Raw genomic sequence first — 14563 nt, forward strand, 5'->3', positions numbered from 1 at the left:
GATATCATCTAGCTATCTATAATTTTTAAGACAGGGTTTCTCTGTGTAGGCCTGGCTGGCCTGGAACTCACTCTGTAGAACAGACTAAGAGATGACTTGCTTCTGCGGCCTGAGTGCTGAGAGTAAAGGCATGTACCACCATAACCTAGCCCCTGTAGGTAGGCTTTGAACGTTTCCAAACCTACTTTATTTGGGGTTCTTTATGCTTACACCTCTTTTCCACCCCACCTACCCTAGATAGGAGAGAACAGAGGTTAATGGGAACAGAAGTAGACCTTTCTAGACTCAGTTCCTTGGGGCAATTCCAATGGTGCAGTCAACAGGATTTTAGCAGACCCATTAAACAGCAAACCAGCAACTCAGCAAAGGTGACTGCAACCCGCAGCAGCCGGAACCCAGAACCTCGATACGTTCTCTGGAGCAGTTCTCTCTAGGAACATCTTGAGTGGAGTAATGAACAGCCAGTACTAAAAGCCAAAAAAAAAAGCCTCTTGTTTCGGGCCATAAATATATCCTGTCAGAGTCCGTATTGGATGTTTATCAGTTGGCAAAGACCATGCCCCCGCAAGAGGCAGTTCCTCAGTGGACAAACATCACCTGTCCTCTCACAAGTCTGTTTCCAGCAGAAAAGCACTGCACACAATCCTGTTTCATATCCCACACTTGGGATTAAAACAAAAACATGTTTACACCCACTACAAATCTAGCCTCTCTTTCATTATATGATTTTATATGTATGAGTGTTTTGCCTGTATGTGTGTGCCTAGTGCCCTCAGAGGCCAGAAAAGAGCACCCGACTGCCTAGAACTGGAGTAGCCGGACAGTTGCGCGAGCTGCCATGAGGATGCCGGGAACCGAATCTGACTCCAGGTGCTCTTAACCACTAAGCCATCTATCTCTCTGGCACAATTTTTCATTCATTTTTTTTCTAGTGTCTTTTTCTCTAATGTGCATGAACGCATTGCCTGCACTTATGTATGTGCACTATGCGGGAACCTACGGATGGTTGTCAGCCACCACGGAGTGATGGTAGGCAGGTCCCTGCGAGGGCGCCAGTTAAGAAGGTGCCCTGAACTGCTGAGCCGCCTCTCCAGCTCCCGGCGTTCACTACACTTTAAAGAAATTGGTATCACTCTGCCCATAAATTTTAAAAAAGTGTTTTAGTTTTGAGTTCGTGAAAGTGTTCCTTGCACGTGTGCACCACGTGCATGCAGAATCCTTGCGGGCCAGAAGAGGGCACCAGAACCCGTAGAATTGGGGTTGCAGAGGCCGTAGTCACTATGTGGGTACTAGGAACCAAAAAAACAACCTAGGTGTTCTGCAAGAGCAGCAAGTCTTCTTGGTTTGTTTGTTGTTTGGAGACAGGCTCTCACTTTGTGGCTCTAGCTGTCCTGGAGTTCACTATGTAGATCAGACTGGCCCCAAAGTCACCGAGGTCCCCCTGCCTCTGCTTGTGAGCCACTGTTCCTGGCTGAAGCATCTGCTCTTAAGCGCTGAACCATCTCTCTTGCCCCATAAGTGGTGTCATTCTAGATTTCAAATTCTAGAACTTTCGGGGGCCTGTGAGATGATTCAGGCGGTAAAGGAACATACAGCCGCACCTGGCACCCTAAGTTCAGCCCTTAAGACCCTTGTGCAGGACGGAGAGAATTAGCTTCTCCAAATGGTCCTCTGACCTTCACTTTATAGAGTATAGCACTCCCAACCCCCACAGGCAAAAGTAATAAATCTAATTTTAAAAAAATAGTTCAAGTCCATCCATGACTACACAGCAAGTTCAAGCCCAGTCAGGGCTACATAAGATCATCTAAAAAAAAAAAATCTTTAAATAATAAAACGTAGAGCTGTGTGTGGTGGTGCAGGCCTTTAATTACAGCACTCAGGGAGGCAGAGTCAGGAAGATCTTTGTGAGTTCTAGGCCAGTCTGGTCTACAAAGTGAGTTTAGGACATCCAAGGCTACACAGAGAAACCCTGTATGGAAAAACACAAATAAATAAATTAAGTTAAGGCCAAGTGGAATGATGAAATACACAAGGGCACTTGCTACCAGGCCTGACCAACCAAGTTCAATCCCTAACATCCATATGACAGAGGGAGAAAACTACCTCCCTCAGGCTGCCTTTCCGTCTCCACGTGTGTGCCATCACACACACACACACACACACACACACACACACTCACTCACTCGTAGCAGCAATTTGGGAATTTTGGTTTCTTTAAAAACACAGAAAAAAAAACACACACACACAGAAATGAGGCCAGGCAGTGGTGGCACACCCCTTTAATCCCAAGACCTGGGAGGCAGAGGCAGGCAGTTTGCTGTGAGTTCTAGGCCAGCCTGGTCTACAAAGTGAGTCCAGGACAGCCAAGGCTACACAGAGAAACCCTGACTCAAGAAAACAAAACAAAAACAAAAACAAAATCACAGAAATACTATAAGAATGTGTTTTCGTTTTACTCCCAGGTGTGGGGGCACGGGGCTGCTTTACAGCAGCTGACTGTGATTTGCCCTATGCTCTAGCAGAGGCATGGGTTTGCCAGCTGCAGATAGTTTCTGTGATTGTGTGGATTCTGGAGACTTTTCAGAGGGTGTATAAATGCTAGGGCCCCAATAGGTGTGTTGTTGGTTGGCTATCAGTGGTTCTTGGTCGCAGTTTGCTAAGTAGTCCTGAAGAAAGAAAGAAAGAAACAAAGAAACAAAGAAAGAAACAAAGAAAAAGAAATTAGATGTCCTGACAAAGAAGATCAAAGTTACCTCAAGAAAGTCAGTGCCTCTAATCAGCAGACAGTGTTATAACTATAAGGACAACCCCTTTTCAGACCCCTGACTTTATTCAGGGATACTTTTCCTTTTCTCTCTGTATCTAGTGTTAGGGGGTAGAAAAGGAAGAGGAAAAAGGGCATGGAGAGGGCGGAAGAAAGAACCCACAAAGTAGCAAATGCTGGCTACACTCATTCACTCAATAAATGTATAAAAATACATAAGGGTATTGTGCTGGGCCACACTCATAGCTATTCTGGGCCCCAGTTGGATTACTGTACATTTGGAAATTTTCCAGATGGGCCTGGGATGGGAGCCCTGGGGCTATAAAGACTGTATAGGGCAGAGGTTCTCAGCCTGTGGCAAGGATCCCTTTTGGGACTCTAAGGACTCTTCCACAAGGGTCAACTAGGATCACTAGAAAACATATTTACATTATATTTCATAACAGTATCAAAATTACAGTTATGAAGTGGAAACAAAAATAATCTTATGTTTGGGGGGTCACTAGAACATGAGGAACTGTATTGGAGGGTCACAGCATTAGGAAGGTGGAGAACCACTGGTCCAGGGGGTGGAGTGGGAGAAGCCATTACGTCACAGATCTGATGATTAGTCTTCAAGTGAAGGAGAGATAAACATGGTTTTTGTTTAGATCACAAGTGTGGGATGAGAAAAAGACTTGTGAGAGAGCAGGTGATGTTTATCCCCTTAGAAGTCGAACCACCGTTGTGGGAAAGATTGGTTGTTAACCAGCTGAAAAACATCCTTGAACAAATGCTGAGAGGAGGTATAAATGTGAGCCAAAAATAGGAGGCGGGGCCTTTGGAGACTTGGGGGTTTTGCCTGTTCATTGCTCCACTTGAGGATGCTCCTAGAGAGAACAGCTCGAGGGAAAGCTTTGGGGCTCCGTGCTCCTGCTGAGGTTCCAGGTTCTGATTGCTCCAGGTTCCAGCAGAAGAAATCCTGCTGATTACGCCAGGAAACTCGTTACTCGGAACTGATATCCTTATGGTTTCATTATTGTATTCTTTAATCTTCTTTTCCTATTATTTAGGTTAGCTGGGTTATGAGTGAGGGACTCTCGGTTAATAAATTTGTAATAAGAGCTGGGCGTGGTGGCGCATGCCTTTAATCCCAGCACTTGGGAGGCAGAGGCAGGTTGGATCTTTGTGAGTTCAAGGCCTGGTCTACAAGTGAGTCCAGGACAGCGAAGGCTACACAGAGAAACCCTGTCTCGAAAAATCAAAAATAAATAAATAAAGTTCATAATAAAATATATTTGTTAAGAAAATTAAGCCTACCTCCAAGTTACATCAATGCACGTGTACTTCCTAGGTTTGTTTCATCTTCCAGTAATCTTAAATTTGCTACAGGTAAGGCAAAGCAGTTCAGAATATTTCCCTTCCCAGTTCTGGCCATACTTTAAATTAGCCTGTTTCCTTCCATCAGTTTCTTTTTTTAAATTTTCAATTTATTATAATTTATTCAAATTACATCCCAATTGTTATCCCCTTGCTTGTATCTTTCCATTCCCACCCTCCCTCTTCTCCCCTCCCCTAGACCTCTGACGGAAGGAGACCTCTCGCCCCACCACATGACCACAGCCAATCAGGTCTCATCTGGATAGCGTGTTTCATTGGTTTTTTATTTTATTTCATTATGTGTGTAACCGGGCATGGTGGCACACACCTTTAATCCCAGCACTCGGGAGGGAAGGCAGAGGACAGCCAAGATAACATAGAGAAACTCTGTCTTGAAAAACAAAAACACAAACAAAAACAAAAAGGGAAAGAAAAGAAGAGAAAAAATTGGCTTATTTTTTTTATTAGAAAAATATTTATTACATTTGTATGTATGTGTGCATACATATAGAGGTAAGAGGTCAAGTATAGTGTTTCTGAGTCATGTCCCACCTCATTTGCTTCAAAACATATTTTATGTGCATGGGTGTTTTGCCTCTGTGTGTGTGTGTAGGTGTGTGTGTGTGTGTGCACCACATGCATGTGGGTGCCTGAACTGGCCAGAAGGGGACATCAGATTCCTTAGAGTTGGAGTTCCAGGCTGTTGTGAGCCACTATGTGGGTCCTGGGAACTGAACTTGAGTTCTGTGGAAGAGCAGCCAGAGCTCTGAACCTATGAAATCTCTCTCTAGCCCCAAGAAATACTTTTTAAAACTTTAGTGTGTGTGTGCCTGTGTGTACTGAATGTCTGTGCACACATGTGTGCAGTGCTGGAGGAAGCCAGAAGAGGGGGTCAGGTCAGAAGTGGAGGTAGAGAGCTTTGATCTGCCACGTGCGTTCTGAGACTCAGACTCTGGTCCTCTGGAAAAGCGGCCGGTTCTGAGCCACTGAACCACCTGTTCAGCCCATGGTTTGGTTTGTTTAAGTCATCTAGGGAGATTGATGAGATGGCTCAGTGGGTAATGGCACCTGCTGCCAAGCCTGCCAAGTCTTCAACCCCAGGAGCCGCAGGGTGAAAAGTTGTCATCTGATCTTCACATACCAGCTATGACACACGTGCTTGCACACACAGGTCAACTCCCATCAGTTGTCCTCTGACCTCTGCACACTGCGACACTCAAGTGAGTAAACACACATGCTCAATAAATACTAATTAATTAATGCAATAAAGATGTAAAAGACATTACATGATAAAGAAGCCAGCAGATCCCAGGGCCTGCACGTTCCCGACTGTGTTAAAACTAGAGGGCCCTCCGAACTCCCATCTCACTGGGTCCCCCTCTGGCAGGAAGTGAACCTCCATGCCCTTCCTGCCAAAACCCAGGATCCAGCTCTCAACAACAGGATGCAGGAAGGAACCCAGAAGCAAAGCCTCCTGTGCAAAGGGGTGAGTCTTCCTTAGAGACTGGAAGCTCTCATGGGCAGGCGCTGGGTGAACCAACGAGCGTAGACAGCTGCCTTCCTTCAGAGACAACGGCGCATACTGCTTCCCTGTGTGCTGCAAGGGCTTGTCCAGGGGAGCCAGAATTGCAGTCACTGCTTCTCCAGTCAAGGACACTGCTTCTGAGAATTTAGCTAACTCGGTGTTGACAGATATCCCTGTACACTCACACAGGCTTGTTATAGATAGCATCCTGAGCTGTGTGTGGTGGCGATTGGACCGGCCTGGAAGTTACCGTGTAACCCAGGCTGCCCTTGAACTTACAGTAATTTCTCCCATCTTTGCCCTGCTTACTGCTGGAATTACAGGCATGCACCACCATGTGAAGTGCTAGCTATTATTTGCATCTGCTCAGCATCTTCACTTTTTTTCTCTTGAGACAAGGTTTCTCTGTGTGGCCCTGGCTGTCCTGGAGTCACTTTGTAGACCAGGCTGGCCTTGAACTCACAGCGATTCATCTGCCTCTGCTTCCTGAGTGCTGGGATTAAAAGTATGTGCCACCACTCCCCTCTCCCTCCCTCCCTCCCTCCCTCCCTCCCTCCCTCCCTCCCTCTCTCTAAGATTTCTTTATTTGGGCCTGGAGAGATGGCTCAGAGGTTAAGAGCACCGACTGCTCTTCCAGAGGTCCTAAGTTCAAGTCCTAGAAACTATATGATGCCTCATAGCCATCTATAATGTGATCTGATGCCCTCTTCTGGCCTTCAAGTGTACATGCAGGTAGAGCACTGTATAGGTAATAATAAATAAATAAATCTTTTTATTTTTTTTAAAGATTTGTTTATTTAGGGGCTGGAGAGATGGTTCAGAGGTTAAGAGCACTGGCTTCTCTTCTGAAGGTTCTGAGTTCAGTTCCCAGCAACCACATGGTGGCTCACAGCCATCTATAATGGGAATTGAATTCAGGACCTCTGGACGAGCAGGTGGTGCTCTTAACCTCTGAGCCATTCCATCCCTCTTCAATTCTTTTTTTTTTTGGGGGGGGAAGGGGTTTATCTGTGTAGCTTTGGCTGTCCTGGACTCCCTTTGTAGACCAGGCTAGCCTTGAACTCACAGCGATCCACTTCCCTCTGCCTCCAGAGTGCTGAGATTAAAGGCATGAGCCACCACGCCCAGCTCTTCACTTCTTTTAATACTGTTTCTGGAGCACCAAGTCGGGGAGCTGTGCTGTTCATCTTCTTCATCACCAACTTGGCTGGATTTGGAATCAACCAGGAGCCATGCCTCAGGGTCTGTCAGTGATGCTATTTCCAAGGAGGTTTCCATTTTTAGGAAATTCAGGTAGGGTAGCTGAAATTCATCTCTCTGGTAGCCTAGGCTGGCCTTAGAATTGCCGTGTAGATGATGACCTTGAACTCCTGATTCCCCTAGCTCCACCTCTTAAGTACTTAAGATTGTAGGTGTTGACTGCCTAGCCTGGTCTCATGCCCGGAGAGGTTTAACTGATGAGAAAAGACCCATCTTGAATGTGGGTAACTCCATTGCATGGGCTGGGTCGTGGCCTAAATAAAGAAGGGGAGGAAGAAGAAGAAGAAGAAGAAGAAGAAGAAGAAGAAGAAGAAGAAGAAGAAGAAGAGTGTCCCATCTCTAGAGGCCTGAGGTGGCCACCTGGGGAAGATCTCCAGGTGCCAGCCCCATGCTGCACCAGGCCAGTGGGCAGCCACAGCAGCGGTTAGCTATGCGCGGCTCGCTGTACCCTCCATCTTCAGGACCTTACCCCTACCTGTATTTCCAGAGGCTGGCAAGCCCCGGGGACCACCAGATGGGAGCCTAGCATAGCTGCCCTCTGAGAGACTCCATCCAGCAAGGACTGAAACAGATGCTGAGACTCACAGCCAAACACTGGGCAGCGAGCAGGAGGACCCTGTGGGAACAGGAGCTCCACGAGAAGACCAACAGTGCCAACTTGCCTGGGCCCTTGCAGAGACTGAAACACCAACCAAGGACCATGTATGCATGGTGTCCAGATTGCTAGGTCCCCAAAGACCGTTAGGAGACTGAAGCCTATGCAAAAACAAGGAGCCTTTATTTCTGCAGAAGTCCAACATGCAGGGATCACCATTTAGATAGAATGGTGACCCTGAGGTGAGCTCACAGGCTCTTTTTAAAGGCATTCAGGGGAATTCCAAGGGACGGGTTGGCGACCTTTAACAGGATTGGACCTTTCAAACTGAAAAGGTGCAGGCCGACTGAAAAGGTGAGGGCAACCTTAGTCAGCAGTCAGGAGTTAGTCATAAGACAAGAGATTTCCAGACCAGCATCAGCAGTAAGCTAACCTTAAGAAATCTCATCTTGGGGCTGGAGAGGTGGCTCAGAGGTTAAGGGAATCTGCTCTTGTTAAAGGTCCTGAGCTCAATTCCCAGCAACTACATGGTGGCTCATAACCGGCTACAGTGAGGTCTGGTGCCGCCTTCTGGCCTGCGGGCACACATGTGGGCAGGTGGCTAGGCCCTCCCGGATTGGCTGCTGTTTTCTGTAACCTCAGAGCTCGTTTCTGAGGAATGGAGGCTCAGGCCTGCTCCAAACTAACAAGAAACTGAAGCCAGTCATGGAGTCGGCTAGACTTATTTAACCAGGCCTCCTCATGTGGACTGGACCCCTGCACACATGTACCCGATGGACTGCTTGGTCTTCAAGTGGGTCCCCTAGTAAGAGGAGCAGAGGCTGTCTCTGACAAGGACTTTCTGGGATGCTTCTCGATCACTCCCCTCTTGGTAGAGGATGCACTCAGTCCTGATGTGACTTGATTTGCTGGGATGGGGATGGGGAGGGAGCCCCCTTTTCTGAGGGTGAGGAAAGGGGGGGGATATAGGAAGAGGGGGGAGGGTGGGACCAATAGAAGAGGAGGGAGGGGGCTGCAATTGGGATGTACAGCGAATAAATAAATAAATAAATTTTAAAGGAAAAAGAAAGAAACCAGCCCCTGTATCCATCCATCTCAGAACCTGACTGTCACTGCATGACCAGAAATCTCATACTTCTGCTGCCGTGCCTTCCCCACCACAGGAGACTGGCGCTCCCTTAAACAGTGAGCCACAGTGAACACTTGCCTCCTTAAGTTGCTTTTTTTTTTTTTTCAGGTATTCGGTTGTAGCAATGAGAAAAGTAACTAATACATGGGTCAAAATATAGAAGGAGATCAGTGATTAAAGCTGCCTGTCACCAAGCCTGGAGATCTGAGTCCCTGAGAGAGAACTGAGCCCCAGCCTTCGTGTGCGCACTGTGGCACATGTGCTTGTACCTATTATGTTAAATTTTAAAATGTAACATTTAAGCCACCTGTGTGCCTTTAATCCTAGCACTTGGGAAACAGAGGCAGGTGGATTGCTGAGTTTGAGACTATCTTGGTCTACAGAGTGAGTTCCAGGACAGCCAGAGCTACACAGAGAAACCCTGTCTCTTGTCTTTAAAAAAAGACTTGCTTTAAATCCCAGCGCTTTGGAGGCAGGGGCAGACAGATCTCCATGAGTTCAAGACCAGCCTGGTCTACAAAGCGAGTATACGACAGCCAAGGCTACACAGAGAAACCCTGTCTCGAAAAAAACAACAAACAAACAAAAGAAAAAAAGCCATACACAACAACAGGAACAAAAACAAAAACATCTTAACACAGGGCCAGCAAGATGGCTGAGTTCATAAAGGCCTTTGTTGCCAGGCTTGATAACCTGAGTTTTGTTTCTGGAACCCACATGGTGGAAGGAGAGAACCAACTCCCATGGGTTTTCCTCTGACCTCCCCACATGTACCGTAATATGCTCGTACACACAGAGAGAAACATCCATCCATCCATCCATATCAAACACACAAGTACATTGGTAAGTGTGAAAACACTAAACGCACATAACATAAGGAAGCATCAGTCCGTTAGTGCCGATGCTCATGATCAGCCTCATGCTTGGTCACAGAGGCCCCAGGGCAGGAAGCCAGAGGTTCTAGGCCTGGCTCAGGTGCATTCAAGTTGTACTTGTGTAAAGCTAGCACCGCTTGCATAGAACTGTTCATAACACCTGGTATTAGTGCTCTATACCTGTACTCCCAAACGCCTGGGAGACAGAGACAGATGGGAGACAGAGACAGATGTGTTCGAGGACTAAATTTAAAAAAAAAAAAAGTTATGCCAGGCGTGGTGGCGCACGCCTTTAATCCCAGCACTTGCGAGGCAGAGGCAGGCGGATCGCCATGAGTTCGAGGCCAGCCTGGTCTACAAAGCGAGTCTAGGATAGCCAGGGCTACACATGGAAACCCTATCTCGAAAAAAACAAACCAAAACAAAACAAAACAAAATTATCAAGATGCACCGTGGTGGCACACGCCTCAATCCAGCAGTGGGGAGGCAGAGGCTGGAGGGTCCCTGAGTTCAGACTTGAATGCGAATGAGTTTCAGAACAGCCAGGGCTGCACAGAGAAACCCTGTCCCTAAACAAAACAAAACATTAAACAAAAAAGGATTCATAGATAGCAGTGACTTGTGAAGGAACGGCCAGTAAGCTAGCTTCAAGGGAGCTCACCAAGATTTCCCGTTTATTTCATTTGTTTGCACAAGGAGCTCGGAAGCTGCAACTACAAAAATGCAAGCAAACAAAGCGCAATCAACATGCGGGGGCTGGAGAGATGGCTCAGCAGTTAAGAGCACCATCTGCTCTTCCAGAGGTCCTGAGTTCAATTCCCAGCAACCACATGGTGGCTCATAACCATCTATAATGTAATCTGATACCCTCTTCTGCAGAAAAGAAAAGAAAAAGAAATTAAGTAAAATGTGCAAAAGAGGGGTAGAGCTTGCCGAGCATGCACAAGGCCCTGGGTTCTAGCTCTAGCACTGAAAAAAAGAAAAAGAAAAAAAGAAAAATATTTGAATTAGCATGTTCAAAGAAGATACAAGAGTGGTGAAAAAGTGTTCACCACTGTAGTCACCATGGAACTGCAAATCTATACCACTGTGGCACACCGTTGTGGTCCCCACTAGGATGGCTTTTTTCGGTAAGATAGACAATAACAAGTTTTGGCAAGGTTATGCAGGAATTGGATCCCATGTAAGCTGCTGGTGGGAGAGCATCACTCAGCAGCCGTGGAAAAAGCGCTGGCAGTTTCCCAGGGAGTTGGAAAGAATCAACCACATCGTGCCACAATCCCCTCCAGAGTATGCCCAAGATAACTGAAAACAGACGTTCCAACAAAACGGCACACAGAGTGTACAGCAGCTTTGTTCACACTGACCCAAGAGTGGGGACAACCCAAAGATCACCACCACATCATGGAAGGGTGTACAGTGTGCGCACCTGTGGTCCCAGCGCCCAGAGGCCACGGCTGAGGATGTTGACGTCAAGGTCAGGCTGGGCAACAGTGTTTGCTTCTGTACGCACCTGTGTAAGGACAGACCTGCATTTCTGTCTAGGCGCTAGCTGTGAGCACAGTGCCTGAGAAGACCAGAAGAGGGTGTCAGATCCTCTGGAACTAGTTACAAAAGGTTGTGAGCAGCAGGTGCACACTGGGAATCAGGGGGTCTTCTGAAAGAGCAGGCAGTGATCTTAACCACTGAGCCATCTCTCTAGCCCTATGCTACGTTTTGGTTTTGGTTTTGTTTTATATGAACAAACTAAGAGAAAGAAAAATGGATGGACCAAACATGGTGCCCACACCTTTAATCCTGATAGGCGTCGGCCTTTTCCAAACCTACTTTATTTGGGGTTCTTTAATGCTTATACCTCCCTTCCAGCCCACCCACCCTAGATGGGAGAGAAAGGAGGTTTATGGGAACAGGAGAAGTAGACCTTGTTGGATTCAGTTCCTGGGAGCGATTCCCCTGGTGTAGTCAGCAGGATTTCAGCAGACCAGCAATTCCACCAAAGTTGCTGCTGGAACCTGGAACAGCAGCCAGAACCTGGAGCCCAGAAGTCTTTGCTGAAGCAGTCTTCTCCAGGAGTGTCTAGAAATGGAGCAATGCACAGCCAAACAATACCAAGACCCAAAAAGCCCCGCCTCCTGTTATGGGCTCATATAATCTCTCAAAGTCTGTACTAGGACATTTTTCAGCCTGCAAAAATCAAGCACCCCCCCCCGTCTCCTCCCCCCCTCACAATGAGGTAGTTTGACTTCTAAGTGGATAAACATCACCTGCTCTCTCACAAGTCTGCTCCCCATCCCATACCTGGGGTCAAAACCAAAACATGTTTCCACCCAATACCTATCCCACACTTGGCATCAAAACAAAAACATGTTTATATCCACTACAAATCCCAGCACTAGGGAGGCAGAAGCAGGCAGATCTCAGTGAATTCAAGCCCAGTCTGGTCTAGACAGCCAGAGCTGTTAACACAGAGAAACCCTGTCTAAGGGTGTGTGTGTGTGTGTGTGTGTGTGTGTGTGTGTGTGTGTGTGTGTGTGTTTCATCATGAGGCTGAAGTCACAAAAGGCCACAAATTTTATGGTTCCATTTGATGACATTTTTAGGATCCATCCATGCATACAGACAGATTAGAAAGTGCAATGGCGGGGCTGGAGAGATGGCTCAGCGGTTAAGAGCGCTGTCTTGCTCTTCCGGAGCTCCTGAGTTCAACTCCCAGCAACCACATGGTGGCTCACAAGCATCTATCACATGATCTGATGCCCTCTTCTGGCCTGCAGGTAAAACACTGTACATATAATAATAAATACATCTTTAAAAAAAAAAAAAAGGAAGAAAGACCAATGGCTGCCTGCGCCTTAGAGGGCATCCTAGTTACTCTTTCTGTTTTGGTACCAAAACCCAGGCAAAAGCAACTCAAGGGAGAAGGGGTTATTTTTTACCTCACGGTTCAAGGTACAATCAATCCATCATAGCCAGGCAGCAGGAGCCTGAGGCAGCTGGTCACGCCGTGTCCACAACGAGGAAAGAGAACGAGCAACCTGGCACTCAGCTTGCTTCCTGCCTTTCACCACAGTGCAGGGTCCTCCGATCAGAAAATGGTTGTAGCATAATTAAGATTGGTTTTCCCCTACCAATTATGTAATCAAGATAATCTGGTAAATGTGTGCCCAGAGGCCGATCTCCCAAATGACTCCAGATTCTATCACGGGCTGAAGAAGACGCTCAGCAATTAAAAGCCCTTCCCACACCTCCGGAGGACTCAGGTTAGGTTGCCCGGCAAGTCAGACCCAGGGGCTCACACACCGTCTGCAGCACCAGTTCCGGGGACTCTGACGTCTGACGCCGGATTCTGCAGGCACCTGCATTCATGTTCATATATTCACATACAGAGAAATATACACAGCAAGGCAGTGGTAGCACACACTTTAAAAACAGTGCTCAGGAGGCAGAGGCAGGCAGATCTCTGAGTTGTAGGTCAGCCCGGTCTACTCATAAAGATCCAGGGCAGTCAGGGCTACACAGAGAAACCCTGTCTTGAAAAACAAAACAAATAAAAAAGAAGAGAAAAGAAAAGAAAAAGGGAAATATACACATAATTTAAAAACTAAATTCGCTGGGGAGATGGCCCAGCGGGTATGAACATTGCTTGTTCTAGCAGGGAACCAGAGAACCCGGGTTCGATTCCCAGTGTCCGCACAGCTCCTCACAAGGATCTGTAAGCCCGGTTTCAGTGGATGTCTCAGAAATCCAGGGAAAAAAACAACAACAACCAAAAAACCGATGTACAGAAAAGGAACAACAATAAAAAACAAAACAAAACAAAAACTAAATTAAATAAAACTTTAGACTTTAAACAAGTAATACCCATTCCACCCACAAGTTTTTTTTTTAGCTTGAACATTTATTTACGTATTAGTTACTTTTCTATTGCTGTGTATAAAAAACAAAAACAAAAAACTATGACCAATGCAATTTTTTGTTCTGTTTTGTTTTCTTTTTTGAGGCAGGGTTTCTCTGTGTAGCCTTAGCTGTCCTGGACTTGCTTTATAGACCAGGCTGGATTCGAACTCACCGAGACCCACCTGCCTCTGCCTCCTTGAATGCTAGGATTAAAGGCGTGTGTCACCAGGCTAGGCTCAGACCAAAGAGAAACTAAGATTCGGTTTGTGGTTTCTGAGTGTTAGAGTCCGTGAAGGACAGCAGGAGCACAGGCTGAAGGACAGCAGGAGCACAGGCTGAAGGACAGCCAGGAGCACAGGCTGAAGGACAGCAGGAGCACAGGCTGAAGGACAGCCAGGAGCACAGGCTGAAGGACAGCCAGGAGCACAGGCTGAAGGACAGCCAGGAGCACAGGCTGAAGGACAACAGGAGCACAGGCTGAAGGACAGCCAGGAGCACAGGCTGAAGGACAGCCAGGAGCACAGGCTGAAGGACAACAGGAGCACAGGCTGAAGGACAGCCAGGAGCACAGGCTGAAGGACAGCCAGGAGCACAGGCTGAAGGACAGCCAGGAGCACAGGCTGAAGGACAGCCAGGAGCACAGGCTGAAGGACAGCCAGGAGCACAGGCTGAAGGACAGCCAGGAGCACAGGCTGAAGGACAGCAGGAGCACAGTCTGAAGGACAGCCAGGAGCACAGGCTGAAGGACAGCAGGAGCACAGGCTGAAGGACAGCCAGGAGGAGCACAGGCTGAAGGACAGCAGGAGCACAGGCTGAAGGACAGCAGGAGCACAGGCTGAAGGACAGCCAGGAGCACAGGCTGAAGGACAGCCAGGAGCACAGGCTGAAGGACAGCCAGGAGCACAGTCTGAAGGACAGCAGGAGCACAGGCTGAAGGACAGCCAGGAGCACAGGCTGAAGGACAGCAGGAGCACAGGCTGAAGGACAGCAGGAGCACAGGCTGAAGGACAGCAGGAGCACAGGGTGAAGGACAGCCAGGAGCACAGGCTGAAGGACAGCCAGGAGCACAGGCTGAAGGACAGCAGGAGCACAGGCTGAAGGACAGCCAGGAGCACAGGCTGAAGGACAGCAGGAGCACAGGCTGAAGGACAGCAGG

Source organism: Acomys minous (genome assembly GCF_964271855.1).
Source record: "Acomys minous genome assembly, chromosome: 2".
NCBI classification, from domain to species: Eukaryota; Metazoa; Chordata; class Mammalia; order Rodentia; family Muridae; genus Acomys; species Acomys minous.